We start from the raw sequence: 14,415 nt of genomic DNA, 5'->3' as shown, positions 1-14,415 counted from the left end.
TGATTTACATCCGCACGAGCTTTCTGCTCTTAGGGCAGTAACAATACGTAGTCAGCATACCTGAGAGCGGAACTTAGCTGATGCGTTTGCGGAGGGGTCTGTGTTTCTAGGGCCTTACAAAACTTGGCTACCCAAGCTGTCGCCGTACTCTGTCGCTTTAATGTGGGCAGGAAGGATGCACTAAGGAAACGGGAGCAGACAAGGGTTTGGGACACCAAGCCCCAGTTGTGTGAACAAATGACATTTGGGATAGGGCCGTAAAAGGGCTCGACCTCACGTACGGCTGTGCAAGTGCCTTTATAAACCGCAAATCCAGACCTCGCCCCCGGTGATTCTTTTGCAACAACGATTTTGAGGAGCTCTGTGGAGCCAAGTTCTGACTGGCGCAGCCCAAATTTCACAGGTAAGGCTTGTAGACACCCAGTACCGCATCGCCGTCGCTGATGACATTTGGGCTTTTTTCACAACTCTGTGATGTGCTTGAATGATAAAGGCCCTGGCCTTAATTAAATGTCAAACTATGTGCCTGGAGAAATGCCAAACTCTAAATAAATCACAGACTTGACAGCACAACTTCCATGTACCACCTGGAAGGATCTCGTGTTTTCTCCAGCTTCTGCCTCCGTTACAAGGACTCTTTTCCTCCAAAGCACCCGCGAGAAGAGCTGGGGTCTGCTTGCAGAACGTGCCTTAGGTTGTGAGTAGTGGTACCTGTCCTCGGGGGGGAGAGCGTGGCACCCTGTTGCAAACGTGTGTCCCCTCTCGCCTACTGCTGCTCTGGCGTAGCTTGCTCTGAAAAACAAATACTGAATGTCTTGAAAGTTAACTTTTTTTCTCCTGCCAGCTGCACGTCTTCCCCTTTGATGGAAGACTTGAAAAGTTTTCTGTGCGGCTGATTCTGCATAATTGGCTGATTATTCATGCAGGGTTTTGTAGATTTGCATAATACCCTAGGACGTACTATGGTAATCGCAGCATTAGTCTAAAGAGCGCGTTGGCATATGGGAGCCCTGCTCCAAAGCTGTTTTGCCCTTTGCACAAGTACTTGATCTTTATTTAACCTCTGAAGCGCTGTTTCTTTGTACATCACATAGGATGCTCTGTTGAAAATCAGCTTTCTGTCTTCCTGTTCCACCCCACTGTACTGCTGCTGCTTACCAAGCTCACTGTGCCTCGATGAAGTGGCTTCCTGGGATCTGTCCCTCCCAGTCACCTGGGATTTTTTATTTGAACTGAACACGGGGAATGGTGCGGATTGGAAGACGGCAGCTGGTTTAACTCCCTGGTTTGGGAGCGCGCTGACAAAGCTCCGGCTTCCCAAAGCAGTAAATCCTTGCTGTTGCAGGCGTTAAATTTGCCTGATGCCCGAAAGATCCGTTAGCGTCGCCTGGGGGTACAGTCACCTCTCAGGAGAGTGTAATTTCCAAAGAGGGGCTGTAATTCCTCTTTAGGATTGCTCAGAGAATAAGGTTTTCATTTCACGGACGAGTCCTGCAGGTTGGTTGGTTTTTTTCATCTGGTCCAGCCTAACTATAAGGCTGGTGATTTCCAAAAAGAGTAATTGAGAAAGGGGCTGGCTTCATAACCCAGTCCTAAATCTTCCCAGTCTCAGCTGGAAGTCCTGTCTGCCAGGCAATGCTGGAGGATCTTTCTTGTTTGAAGCACGAATTTGAATCTGGCACAGATTCTTGCTGTAAATTTTGCTGAAACCGAAATGAAAGGCTGTAGGTTTTTTCCATTTGACAGTTTCTGAATTTAAAAAAAAAAAAAATTGTCTGAAAGATTTATGATTGGCACTATCAAACCTAAAGATGAGCGAGACTGAGAATTTGAAGGGTATTTTCCCCTGCCCTCCCATGAAACGTTGAATATATGGAGCGAGACCTGATCTCAAGGAGAGTCGAGGGCTCTCTTCAAGAGTAAGGCTCAGCCCAGAAACCACTTCAAACACGGGCAAATTCCAAGCAACTTGTCTGGCATAATGCAGTTTTCTGGACTTATCGCTGTGTATTATTCCCTGACTCACTGCTCCATTAGATAAATTGTCATTTTCCATTAATTCTTTGGCTGACAGATGCTGCTGATTCGTTAGGCTCCCTTTTTTTTTTTTATATCTTGCCAGTTAATTTTCCATTGGTTATGAAATAAAGAACTCGGTTCAAGACGTGACCAGAATGAACAAGACAGATAAAGTAATTTGAAAATCAGCCAGACTTTAAGATGTTGCACTGAAACTTTTACGTATTATCTTCCAATTACATAGATATTATCCTGTATGTGTATTTTGTATCCCACTCGGATGGTTGCTCCACAAATGGATGTGAGTTTGGTTTGGCTGCCAAGTAGAAAATTAAGGACACGATGCAAAGTTCTGAGGAGTTCTTCTATGGAAATGAATGTAATTTTTTTATTTTTTTTTTTTTTACTGGAGAAGGCAGCAAATTTTCCTTGAGCTAATTAGAACATTGCAGACTTCCTTGAACATTTCTGCAGGAAATGCCGCTATTTGTTGCACTGGACACTATGGGTGCACTGATTTGCTTTTACGCCATCGTAAGGTGTTGAGCTGGCAGCAATGCATTGCCTGATGAGAAAGGAAGCAGGGAGTCACAGAGCAGACAAATTTCTGGTGCACAAGTCGGGTCTGAGGGAAACCCGGCACTGAGAGCTTAGTAAAGGAGCAGAGTCACACAAGAGCAGGGAGGGTTTGATATTTTTTTTTTTTTTTTTTTAAATAAAACCACAGGTCAATGCTGGTCCGTAACTTACGGCATTTCTACGTGGGACGTTTCTCTGCCTAATAACTCCTTTATAGCCAAGGCCTTTGCTAAGAAAACTTGACTGATGTCATTGCTGATCCAAAGCATGTGTCAGGCAATTGAGGAAGAATTTATGGGAAAATCTTGGCCCCTTTAAGATGCTGAAGGAAATCTCTGACCTTTCAAAAAGAGGCTGAGAAGAACATTTACCATCTGCACTCTTATATTTTTTTGTCCTTTAGTCCCTTGTGCATTTTTCCGTGATTTAATTAAACACCAACCAAACGGGATCTGGTTTCAAAGCTTTTACCTGGAGCTGAAATGGAGCACAGGCGATAGATACGGTTTCACCTTCTTCCCAAAAGCTGAGCTTAACAGTGCCCATCGAGCGCTTCGGGAGCCGCGTCCCTCTCTTCCGCCGTACATATGTGGCAGAAAAATGATTTAATGGGTTCACATCAAAGCTGCGATCCTTTCCGGTCCTGCGTTTCCCCAAGTACGCCACTTCAGCGAGGTCGGGCTCCAGCTATGAGAGCGTTTGAGCAAACCTTTTGTGACAGCTCTTCTTGCCTCCCACGGACAACAAGAGAAAACAGCATAAAATTTGCTGGGATCGGCTGGTTTGGGACCACACGAATCGGGGCTGGAAACGTGTTCCTCGGTACTTAGCGTATTAGGTTTCGTGCGTAGATTAGTCAGTAATAAATTTTTCATGGTAACAAGTTGTTCCATTTGCTCTCCTAAGAGAGGACCGTGTGTGCGTGTGGTGTATGGCAAAGAGACTTTGTTTCCAAAGACGATTGCAGGAGTCTCGGTTAATTACCGTGCCACGGGTTAGCTCTGTGCAAAAGCAGATTTCCTCGTGTCGGGGAAATAAAGCGCGGGAGCAGGTATCGGGTGGGTGAGGTGGGATGAAGCCGGAGATGGCCAGGATCCCGCTCCTCCTGGGCAGCAGCGCTGTGATGCTCAGTGCGGGTCCCAGAAGCTGTTAGACCGCTGGCCAGCCCTGCAGAAACCCGGAATACAAAATTATTTACTGCAGCGTTCCAAAATTAGGGCCTGACCGTTTTTTCACAGATATTCAATGGCAAGGGTGGGAATGTTGCTTTTTTTTTTTTTTTTTTTTTTCTTTTAACTGGATCTGCCCGCCCTTGGAGATTGCTGTTCCCTCGGGGTGGAGCTATCATCCGGGTCGATGTCCTGGTATTGTGGCAGGCTTCAGCAGCTCGAAAGCAACCGGCATAAATCTCTGTGCTCGTCACTATGGTGCTTGAGAACATGTGGATGAGATCCCTGCCAACTTCCCAGGCGTGATATTGTCACGCTAAATAACGTTGCGTGCATTGGTGTAGAGAAAGAGGTGTCATTTCTATCGAAAACAAAATCCTATTTTTCTGAGATGACAAGAAATGTATCGGAACTGAACTACTCCCAAAGCCTTTTGAATTTTGTGTTTTAAGGGAGATCAGGATAATTTGATTCTCTCCAGGGCTAACTCCGGCACTAGGAGGAAAAGTCATTTACCTCTCCCCAGAAAAGCAATAAGTAAAAGTCCTCCTTGACAGATGACATGCTCCTGCCTGAGCTGGATAGATTAAGGGGCCACAGAAATGAAATAGGAAGATCACTAATATTTTTCTTTTCCACCCAGTGGAATGAGCTGTTACTAGCCATAAAAAAAAGAAAAAAAAAAGTGACATTTATCTCTCTTCACTTTGTTAGGTAGTGCTGTGCTCCCCAAGAGGCAAACAGCGATCGGTGCCCTGTGGATAGAGCGCGCTTGCTGTTTATACCTTTTATTGCTTTACAGCGTTCTCCTTTTAATCGCAGAAATATTGTGCCGACGCTGCTGGCTCGGGAAGCCGTAGGTGACCCGGGGGTGCTGCCCAGGGCTGCGACGGGCAGGGGCGCAGAAGGCAAGGGCTGACTGATACCCTAGCGCTATTGTTGGGGGGTGCGTGAGAAATCAATGGAGACCGCGTTTCAGTGAGCAACCCGGGGCGTGACAGATTGCAGGGCTGCTTATCCGTGAGTGGTTTTCCCGCTTTATGGCTTTTTGGGATTTTTTTTTTTTTGTTTGGTGGTGTCTCCCCCGCCGTGCCCCAGACATGAAAAGCTCACGGGAGTTGCGGCGCGTGGCTGAGGTGATGGGCCAGGGGTCTCTTACAGCAGAGCGTAGCTCTTTGTGATGGCCAGATAGCAGGTTGTGTCCAAGGGCGATGGATTGTACCTGCTTGGAAGAGGGGAGGAAAAGAGTGTTTTCCAAAAATGGGAATGTGGGGTGTCTGGGTACTAAAGAAGTGGGGAAAGCAGGACTGAGGCTGGAGCTCAATCCACATTTCCAGTGATGGATCTGGAGCTATTTCCCCAGAGCAGTACTCTGGACTTCTGGCATCTGATTAAACGGGCGCCAGCAGCCCGGAGCGAGCCGGACGCCCGGTGCTGGGGGTCTGGTTCCCACCCTCACCGTGGCCCGGTAACTCCCGTGTCACCGCTGTGCCCCAGGACGGTGCCTCGTGCTGGGCGAATCCACGCGGATGTGGTTAATCTGCTCAAAACCAGAGCAGGCGCTGGAGGGAGGAGGGGCAGTGAAAATTATGTATGTGTACATACCTACAGCTATATATAGCACACCCGGCAGGAGGGGTTTATTCTGCAGACTGGGAGGAAAAGCTCTTCCAAAATGTTAGGACTGCCGCATGCCATTAAGTGTCTGACAAAACCCCCCAACAACAGAAAACAGAAAGAAAACACTGAAAATATTTTTCTTTGCATAAATTAAATATAAATTGCTTCCTGTCGTCTCGATAGAGAGACTTAATTATTACAGCGTCTGTGTAGTAACCACTTGCCAGCTGATTTACTCCTGATTAAATTATGGGTAGTGTTCATCTGCACTCCTGACGGACAAATTTGGTTTTGTCAATTAATGTTCGTGAATAGCAAAGTATAAGGATATAATAATTCCTTCAAATTGAAAGCAACCACCATATTTTTATGACACCAAAATAATGAACTGAAAACACGCGTATGATTAGATTTGCAGCTACAAACACGAATTAGTTATCCTTCCTTTCTTTGGAGGGCTTTGAGGCAATTTTAATGGCCATGCATTGTTAAAAGGAAAGTGGAATGAAAGACATTAAGCAAGGTTTTTGCCTTTACTATGGCTTTATCCTATTTTATGGAAGGTGGGGATTTTGATATAGCTAGTTGAGAAATGTGTAAGTAGATATTTTAAAGCTGTCTAAATTCTGATATGAAATAATGGCAATATTTTACTGGAACGTATTCAGGCCATCGACGTGTTAATTGGGAAATCGGCTGAACAAAAAGCTGAGGTATTGTCTTTGTGCTTTATCATTCTGACTAATGCAATGGCTGCAATGATGAAATCAAAAATGTTTGGGTCTTTGCAAAACAAAACATTTCTACACCCCCAAAATACAATACTCTCGAAATAGCTATACATTCTCCTGGCTTTGAATGAAATAAAATATATGAAGTTGGTTGAGACGAGGAAGCCGTGTTTGAATTCCATTAGTTTTGGGAACGAAAGTCTAGTGCCGTCGGAGCTCTGCGTAAAGAGACACCAGGTGAGGATAGAGAAACTGATGGTTTTTCTGGAGAAGTGAAAGGAAATACTGCCATGTCCCAAGGGCTGTGGGTTGCAAATGAGGGCTGTGTTATCGGCTGACGCAGCCGAGCATTTTTGCAACATCATTCTGTACGACTTGATCCAAAAAGCACTTTTTAACAGTTCCCAGCAAAGCAGCTAGAGAGGGTGACCTTGGAGCAAATTGCTGCGCGCCTGGTTAATTATACAACTCATTCCTCTCGGTACACGCTCGGCGTTTGTGCCGCTCCGCCAACTGGGCTTCGCTGCCTGTTGTGTGGAGAGTAAGTTCCAGGTAATTAAATTTATTTGTATTTCTACTATTCTCTTTTTTTTTTTTTCCTGATCACCCAATTCCTTGAGCAATGCAATTACGCTGCGCGGTCTCCTGTACGCGTGCTTAACGTTCAGCAGCGGCTTTCGGTGCTGCCATCCGCTGCCGGAGCCCAGGACCGAGGACCCTCGTTCCCACTGTCTGCAGCACGATGTGTCATGTTCGGCGGGCACGGTACCGATTGCCACTCGCCGAGGAGGCCGGACCTGCCGTGCTCATCTAAATGGTTAAAAAAAGTAAATAAGTTGAATTTCGGGAAATTCGGGGGGTAAAGGCTTGGCAAAACAAAAGGTCTCTGCTGCTCCGAGTGTATGCAGAGCTTGCAGCACAATGAAACTTCATTCTCCCTGCATGGATAAAAATAGTTTCTGCCCCTCATTTAAGCTGTTCAGGTTATCTTCGAGGTGCTTATTATTAGCTTGATTTTGGAGACACCGAAACAAAGGTGCAGTGTGCTTCAGCGGCTGCAAAATTAAACAGCTCAGCCTCAGATTTGCTCAAAATAGCCCTGAGGATTGCTGATTGATGGTGCACGGTGACTCTGACACCTCCAGGAAAGGTGAAGCGGGGTGAGCGGGCCGTGCAAAAGCTCGCGAAGCATCGGGCCGTCCCGGCGCTTCCCAGAGCAACGGGATATTCTGTTCTGGGCAGCCGGGGAGCGGAGAGGAAAAAGGGTCAGCTCTGCCCTTCCTTCGAGCGTGGCCTGGCCTGAGCTGCGCGAGCAAGGGAAGTAAGCCTGCAGAATTCCTAGGAATTGCTCTCTGTTCAAACACCGTTCTCCATCTGTCCCGCGCCTCCAGTGGATGTAATTAATTTTTGCGCTCTGTCGCCGCAGAACCCAGTTACGTGGTGGTTTCTGTAAGGCTTGATCCAAACACAGCTGTACCTGGGGGGGCTGGGGGTGACAGCGCTCTGTCCCAGCGGCGGTTTGCCCGAGCAGAGGAAGGCAGGACAAACCCTCTGTACCCCCCCGCCCCAACCCTGCGCGGATCCGTCAGGATTTGCTGTAATACGTGGGAGATCCCTTGGCTTTATTGGTCTGTGTTCAATGTTCGAGGCTGCTTTTAATAAATGTCTAACACAAAGACCTCGTGTTTCCGTGACAAACGTTACTTGTGTGCTTAACTGGGAGTGTCCGGGTAATTTCTGTGAGCTGTAAATAAGGGTTTAATGCTTTCCTGAACGGGCCGTAAGCTTTGCGGGGCAGGTGCAGTGTGGTGCAAAGAGATTGCAATTCCCTTAAATGAGTTGAAAATATTAAGAGTGACCTGACCGTGGCAGTACTTGGGTGCTGGGTTCGGTTTTGGGCCCCTCACTGCAAGAAGGACATTGAGGAGCTGGAGCGTGTCCAGAGAAGGGCAATGAGGCTGGCGAAGGGTCTGGAGCACAAGGAGCGGCTGAGGGAACTGGGGGTGTTCAGTCTGGAGAAGAGGAGGCTGAGGGGAGACCTGATCGCTCTCTACAGCTGCCTGAAAGGGGGTTGTGGTGAGGTGGGGGTTGGTCTGTTCTCCCAAGCAACAAGTGATAGGACAAGAGGAAACGGCCTCGAATTGCTCCAGGGGAGGTTTAGGTTGGATATTAGGAAAAATTTCTTCACTAAAAGGGTGGTCAGACACAGAAACAGGCTCCCCAGAGAGGTGGTGGAGTCACCGTCCCTGGAGGTGATCAAAGAGCGTGTAGACACGGCACTTCGAGACATGGTCTAGTAGACATGGTGGTGTTGGGTTGATGGTTGGACTTGCTGATCCTAGAGGTCTTTTCCAACCTTAAAGATTCTATGATCACACAGCTCTGGGTAGGTTAATTTACTCTTTTTAGCCTTATTTCCCAGGTGCAGCAGGTGGAGCTCTGAGCACCCATGCTAGCTCCGGTATTTCCCCTGCCCCTGACGTGCAGATTTGCGCTCCAAGTGAACCGCAGTCTGTCTGCAAAGTCACCTCCTAATTTAAGGGTAGCAAAGTCCTTCCGGGCATTTCCTGGGGATATTCCTTCCAGTAACTGTTCAAAAGGTTTTTGGCTTCACTGGGTATTGCATTAGCAGGTTGCCAAGAGAATTGTCTTATTTTCCCTGCCGCGTTAGCTATCTCCAGCACAGCGTGCTTGAAGGGCTCTGGGCTGGGAAGGTTCCAGTTATGCGTCAAACAACAGGTTAAATTAATACGTCATTTTTATGACTTCAAAGGAATTGGGCTTCCTCTTCTTTCTTTCACCTGTGGGTAGGTAACGATGGCAAAGGGCTTTTTTAAAAATAGCACTTTAAAAAAAATAAATCCCATTGAATAATCCAGCCCCTCTTTCAGACGCAGCACTCCTCATCAATCTGTACATCGCTGTGGCCGGTACCCACAACTTGAATATTTCATTTTTTTCTAGAAAAGCTGGTATTTGTTAAATAAATGTCCTGTTTGCTGTGGTGCTGACCCCCGGTGGCCACTGTGCTGGTGTCTCCTCCTGCGGTGAGGGGGGAAAGGGCTCCTTGAGCGGCCAGCGAGTGGATCCTGATGGCCTATCAAGCACCTGGTCTTTAATAAAAGAAGGTGGTGTTGGGGGGGGGGGGGGGGGGGAAGAAAAAAAAAATCTGTTTAATATATTCTGAGAGGTAGTGCAAATGTTATCAAAGAAACATAAAGCTTTTTTTGGGTTTTGTTTTTTTTTTTTTTTTTCTATATATATTCCACGCGAGGAATATATTTCCAGTGGCCTATTGCAGAACTGAGAGCAGTTTGTTTTTCACGAGCTTATCGTTCAGTTTGCTGTGTGTTTATCAACATGCTGATAACATACTGGCCTGAAAACCAATGAGCCATCGTCACAAATTCCTACAAATTTGAGTCAGGCTACTGGTATGGGGAGTTCCAGATGAGTTGGTTGCTTAAAAAAAAAAAAAAAAAGGTGGAAAAAGACTTTTTTGGGCTTGGATTTATGTCTCTAAATGTCATCTAAATATATACAATTTCTTAATTGAAAGATAAGAATTTCTTGCCCCCTTCCACAGAAGAACCAGGGCTTTAATAAATAATGTAGTAAGTAGAGCAAATACATCAAGAGTTATAAATGGCTACTACTTGAATTGCTAAGCTAGGATTTGTTTTCTCTAAACAGTGAAGTGCTGCTTTTGCAGATACAGAAAAGCTTTTATCTTCACGGCAAACTGTAAAGGAACTAGAAGGGTAATTTAACATTCACTGTTGGTTAAATTGGATTAACTCCTGTAAAGATTTATAGACATGTAGGAACCCCAGAGAAGGCGTTTCAGAAGTGAGATTTTTCCATGAAGTTCTGGATTTTGATGAAAAATCTGATATTCCTTAGAATCAGAGGTGGCTGACGTGAGTGCCATCATTTCATGAGGGTCTTTGTGCCATTTAATATTTATTGTTCACCATGTGGAAAAGAAACCCAAGACAACATAATCTCTGGCTTTGATGGCAAAATACACACAGGAAAGTTTAAAAAATACAAATGGAATTCTTAAGAATCAGATTACGTCAATCTAATTGCATCTAATGCTAATTACCCTATTGATCTTGAGCACCTTCCCGTATTCGAGGTACATCTAGAAGTCTGATACTTCAAATGTTGCCAACAATTAAGCATATATTTATCCATATTAAAAAAAAAACCCAACCAAACCCAAACCAAATGCAGGCTGGAGCTGCTGATGTGTCTTATAAGTAGAACAGGGTTTTTGTTGTTGTTGTTTGTGGGTTTTGGGGTTTTTTTTTTTCCCCCCCTTCTAGCTTTTATAACCCAGCTGAGCCCGGTGACCTGGGAATGCCCCACTGCTCTTTGCACTCCAGGAAAGTTCGCGTTCCCCTGTGGAGAGAGGGATTTTGTCACGCTTAACTTTCATTGTGCTTCATAATGTTTCACTTGAGGTTTGCTGCTTTTCTTCTTGGGGATCGAATTAAGGAATCGCGGCTTAAGATTGATGCTCCCCCCACTTTCCCCTTTGGGGAGTATATTTTCTAATAAATTAATGAGAAAGTGTGATTGCAATTGTTTCTTTTAAGAAAGGCTGAGTAGAAATTGTTAGGCTTTGATACCCGTGCTTGTGATGTTAAACAGGGATTACTGGTGTTTTGGCTTGTCTGTCATCTTTTCTTTTTGTTGGGAATTTGTTTCAGCTGCCAGTCTGTCGCAAAAATCTGGTTTTTTGCACGTCTTGATGCAGGGTCGGTAGGTTAATGATGAAAAGGATGTCCTCAGGGCTCCGCTATTTTCATCTACAGGCTTTGGGCATCTTAAATGGACAAATATCCTCATCTGGCTAACGCTGCTTTCATTTAAGATGCCCCAAAGTTTTCAATTTATACAATGCCTGGGAACAGGCCAGGAGAGGGAGGCAGAGTACGCTGCAAAGCAGAGCTCCCGTCGAGTCCCATTCAAATCAGAATTTATGGATGGAAAAATGTTCGTACCGCAGCCAAACCGCATCCCCGTCACAGGGAGCAGCGCTGGGGCTTTGGTAGCTCCTGGTTCTCCAAAAGGTGAGGGGGGGGGGGGCTCGTCGCAGCGTGCAGATGAGTCCGGCAGATCCCAGGCTGAAATCTAGTTCCATGAGATGATAGGTGTTTCGGGTTAGCTCATCTGTATGGATTTAGGTTCATTTCGGGGTAATTAGGCTAATTTAATGTAATTTGATGATTACAAGCAGCAGCATTTGGTTTATCAAATAGGGCACATTTGGTATAAATCAAGTGTGTCCTGAGAATTTGCACCCGAGAAATGATCAGCTGTCCGAATCGTGTGGTGGTGATCTCAGCTGCAGCAAAAAAATTTAAAAATAAATCAGGATTTGAAAATCAGAGCTTTTGTGTCTACGGCTTTTTCTATTGTGAGAATTTACTTAGTTTCATGTGTCGAAGCCTCCCAAACTGCATAATGAAATCCAAAAAGAAAAATTAGTCTTCTCTTAGCAATAGTCCTGCTCTCTGCCATTTTTTCTGAGGTTTTTTTTTTTAAAGTGTTTCAAGGAAATAAAAAATATTTTGGGAAACTGTAACTCTTACAAGAGTCACATTAAGGGCCTCTCATGCTTCTGGGGATCAGTCCAAATTCATCAATGAGTTTTTATATAATTGTGCCCTGTATAAAAGCTTTATTTGATTACCCAGGCAACCTTGAAAATTCTTCTGGACTGCACTGATTTAACTCAGCTTCGTACGAGAGTATTGGCCTGGAGTAGATGCACTGTGCTTATTACAGGGTTCTGCCTGGTGCACGCTAGGACGGTGTGACCGAGGAAATGACAAAAGTCTTTATGTCATGGGTAAGTGCAAGGAAAACGAAATTACTGCTTGGCGTTGCTTGCAATACCCCAAGGAAGCAAGGAGTTACCCAGGTCAGAAGTAACTCACCCTAAAATAATCATGGGATGGAAGCTTAGGGCAAGATGCACATAGAATTTCTTGCCAGAGAAGAGGTTTTAGCTAAATAAAGTTCTGGTGAACAATTACTCTCATAATTCAGTGGTAATCCTGTTGGGGAATTGCTCTCAGTAACTCTTATATTATTAATTAGTTCAACTAACATGAGGGATTAATAAATATTGCAACACTCTTGATTAAATGTTATTTGTTTATTCCCATTTTACACATGGCATACCTGAGCAATAAAGGTTGTTTCTCATTTTTGGTAGGTACAGAAATACCGTTTCACTTTTCAGACACGGCTGCCAGCTCTCAACCTGAGAGATTTTCGCACTTGTATCTCATCTGGAAACTTCTCCGCTCCCTCCTTTCCCATTTTGCCAGCACAGAGCATGGCTTCTCCTGCAGTTTCTCATCCAACGTTGTACTCTGTCCATCTGTGCAGGAGATACTTGGGCATTTAGCTGGCTGTGATAGCACCTTGATTTTTTTTTTTTTTAAATATTTTTTTTAATTGGAAAAAAAGAATTAGGGAAAATGTCAGTCTTGTGTGTGAGGAGGCCTTGATGTCTTCTGGGTCTGGACCAGCAAGGAGCGGTATTGGAGACCTCTGAAGAAAGGACTCTTCCAACTAGCTAGTGTATTCCTTAAAATCACAGCAACCTGACCCCAAACCTGAGCGTCGGGAGGCTCCTGGGGTGCAGGCTGAGGGGTGGGTGTCCATGCAGCACGCTCCGGGGCTGCTCAGCGTCCCGGGGGGCAGCATGAGGGATTGTGGTGGGATCAGCCGGAGAGTGAAACAAGCTGTTCAGCCGCTGCTGTTTTCACCTGCTGATTTTTTTTTTTTTTTTTTTGTCAGCAAATGCACCTGAGGCTGGGCTAACCTTTCTCCATAAGCAGCCCGAGAATTAGTTATGACATTTCTTGTTAGGAAATAAACTCCATGTGCCATTTTCTGCCTACCTTACCAGGGTTTTTTTCCTCTTTACAAGTCTAAACCATTAGCACTCCAATGCATCATCTAGACGATGATTTTGCGTGGCTTGATGGTCCACTCAGTCCTCTCTAGTCTTGTCACCGAGACGTGGCAGCACTTTTATGGCTCTCTTGCTAAGAACAGCTAATCAGAGTGCCAAGCAATTGAAAGGTCAATGCGATAAGGAGCAGCGCTCAGCCCGTGTTTCCCTTACGTTCCCCTGCCAAAGCCTTCTGCGGGGAGGGAACATGGCACGCTACGAACCCGACCTAGTGACGGACTACAGCGAAAATGAGGAACGATAGGGGTTTATTGGAAGTCACTCTTGTTACAACCTCAAACCCATAATCTTCTGGATTTTCTTAGATGCTGGAGGGGTTTGTTGGGCTGATGAATGGCTCCTTTTGTTTGTTTTACTGCATAGAAAGAAGTGTGTCCACTGTCACGGTATAGTTTTTTGCATGTGTTGTGAAATGTTTTTCAAGTATCTACTGTGGTGCCGTTATTTCCTTTAATACACGGAAGTAAGCATACGATGAGAAAGAGGTTGCTAGGGTTCTTGCATTGTGGTAAAGAGTAACATTTGTGAAAAAGAGCACTTGTCATATTGTCTAAGGCTGGTGTCATTAATAAATGGATGAATAATTAAGTAAACTTATACATAATTAACTCAGTCTGCAGGCATATGACCAAATTGGACAGACCTTTTTGTCAAGGCGTATATATTAGCCCTTGGAAGAAATCTTAAACCTTTATGGAAGAGCAAGATTCTCTGAGCAAGTATTAACTGTTTTCTTTGCTGAATTTCCAATTAACTTTACCAGGTCTTCATTTGTTTGTATTTATTTCACAAACATCCTTTATTGTTTTACTGCCTATGCTTCACCCCTACAGCTCATCATGTGTGGAGTGATTTATGTCTTTCTGTGCAATGCTTTAGGCTTCACTGTGTTGTTGTGTTCTGTATTATTCCACATAGAAACTGATGTAGAGAGTTGCAAAACTACTTGATGAAATTTAAATATGTAAAGCTTACTGTGATTCAGGGGAAATTAAGGGCTACAAAACTTGAGTTTCTCTTTTTTTTCAGCCTGATTTTTTTTTTTTCTCCAGCTTTGCACCTAAATTTTCTATTTGGCTTTTACAAGCTTATGTTTTCATTCATATAAAAAAAAAAAACCCCAACCAAACCCTAAACCACTTAAATGGATATTGGATGAATGTAAGAGTTATTGCGGATGTATTTCATTCTCTGTGAGACTGAGTTATTGGGTAAAGATCTGGTCCTTGAAGATCCTGAAAGTATTTTAGCAGATCCAGTTCCCCTCTGCTGCTTGGGTTGTAAATGAGCAGCGAGT

The 14,415-nt window shown here is 44.7% G+C and overlaps 1 protein-coding gene across 5 annotated transcripts in view; it reads left to right on the top strand.

The window, feature by feature from the left end:
- The window catches only part of KAZN (kazrin, periplakin interacting protein), a 226,066-nt gene that overhangs the window by 2,277 nt on the left and 209,374 nt on the right, over positions 1-14,415 (top strand). Inside the window, exon 1 of one of the 5 annotated variants that reach the window (XM_054849757.1) lies at positions 13,399-13,504. The exons of the other annotated variants lie outside the window; for them this stretch is intronic. The gene's annotated coding sequence lies outside the window, so the exon portion shown is untranslated. Of the gene's footprint in view, positions 1-13,398; positions 13,505-14,415 lie in introns of those variants that run through there. 5 annotated transcript variants of the gene reach the window in all.

Source organism: Grus americana, chromosome 21 (genome assembly GCF_028858705.1).
Source record: "Grus americana isolate bGruAme1 chromosome 21, bGruAme1.mat, whole genome shotgun sequence".
Lineage (NCBI taxonomy): Eukaryota > Metazoa > Chordata > Aves > Gruiformes > Gruidae > Grus > Grus americana.
Note: the sequence above shows the minus strand (reverse complement) of the source record. Positions and strands in the feature narration are given on the sequence as shown.